Source organism: Mandrillus leucophaeus, unplaced genomic scaffold (assembly GCF_000951045.1).
Source record: "Mandrillus leucophaeus isolate KB7577 unplaced genomic scaffold, Mleu.le_1.0 Scaffold241, whole genome shotgun sequence".
NCBI classification, from domain to species: domain Eukaryota; kingdom Metazoa; phylum Chordata; class Mammalia; order Primates; family Cercopithecidae; genus Mandrillus; species Mandrillus leucophaeus.
In genome coordinates, this window is record NW_012102488.1 from 424827 (window position 1) to 426631 (window position 1805).

Here is a 1805-nt window from a genome sequence, read left to right on the forward strand (position 1 = left end):
TTGCCCAGGCTGGAGTGTAGTGGCGTGATCTTGGCTCACTGTCACTGCAACCTCCGCCTTCTGGTTTCAAGCGAGTCTCCTGTCTCAGCCTCCCAAGTAGCTGGGATTACAGATGCATGCCATCATGCCTAATTTTTGTATTTTTAGTAGAGAGGGGTTTCACCATGTCGGCTAGGCTGGTCTCAAACTCCTAACCTCAGGTGATCTGCCCACCTCAGTGTCCCAAAGTGCTGGAATTACAGGCGTGAGCCACTGTGTCCAGCCCCAAGGGATGAATCTTGACTGAACTAGGCTCATATAGCACCCCTAACCCCCTTGGCCAGCTGTCTATTGGCCCAGGCTCCTTTGCAGCCCTGTCCTAGCTCTGCCCAGGGAGACATCAGGAAATGTGTCTGGAGAGCTTAGAAAGATGCCTCCTGAATAAAAGATCAAAGCCTTGTAAGGAGAAAGCCTTTGATTCTTTCTTCTTGTTTGGGAGTTGGTGTGAGGGTGTGCAAGCTGGAGCTGCAGCAGCCATTCTGCAACCACAGGGAAACAAGCATAAGAAATCCATTACATACAAGATAGCGGCATTGAAGGATGAGAAGAGCTTGGGTTCTCTGTACACTGAAAACTAGAAAACATTGTTGAAAGAAATTGTAGCATGCACAAATAAGTAGAACGATATCCTATGTTCATAGATTGGAATAATTCATATTATTGAAATGTCCATACTGCCCAAAGCAATCTATAGGTTCAATAGAATTCCTATCAAAATTCCAACAGTGAGTTGGGTGCAGTGTCTTGAGCCTGTAATCCAAGCTATTTGGGAGTCTTAGGCAGGAGAATTGCTTGAGCCCAGGGGTTCCAGACCAGCCTAGGCAACATAGCAAGACCCCCAACTCTAAAAAAAAATTCGAAATTATCCAAGCATAATAGTGCATGCCTGTTGTCCCAGCCCCTCTGAAGGCTGAGGTAGAAGGATCACTTGAGCCCAGGTGTTTCAGGCTACAGTGAGCTATGATTGTGCTGCTGTACTCCAGCCTTGATGATGGAGTGAGACTCTCTCTAAACAAACAAAAATTCCAATGGCGCTTTTCACAGAAAAAAAAATTCCTAAAATTTGTATGGAACCACAAAAGACCCCAGATAGCTAAAGCAATTTTGAGGAAGAAGAAAAAAAGCCAGAGGCATCACACTTTCTGATTTAAGCTATATTACAAAGCTATTGTAGTCAAAACCACATGGTCCTGGCATAAAAACAGGCTGACCAATGGAATAGAACAAAGAGCCCAGAAATAAACCCATGCCTTTGTAATCAACTAATTTTGCACCAAAGTGCCAAAAATACACGATGGGAAAAGGATAGTCTCTTTAATAGAAAAACTGGGAAAACTGGATATTCACATTAAAAAATTAAACTGAATGCTTATCTTGCACCATACATAAAAATCAAAACCCCTATAGGAAAACATATGGCGAAAGCTTCTTGACATTGGTCTCAGCAATGATATTTTGGAGCCAAAACCTCAGGCAACAAAAGCAAAAATAAACAAGCAGAAATGACATCAAATAAAAAGTTACTGCACATCAAAGGAAACGACAAAATGAAAAGGCAACCTACAGAATGGGAGGAAATATGTTTTAGCAATATATCTGATAAGGAGTTATCAGATAAGGAGTTAAAATCCAATAGATATAAGAAACCCATACAACTCAATATATAATATGTAAGGAACCCATACAACTCAATATATAATATATAAGGAACCCATACAACTCAATATATAGTATATAAGGAACACATACAACTCAATATATAATAT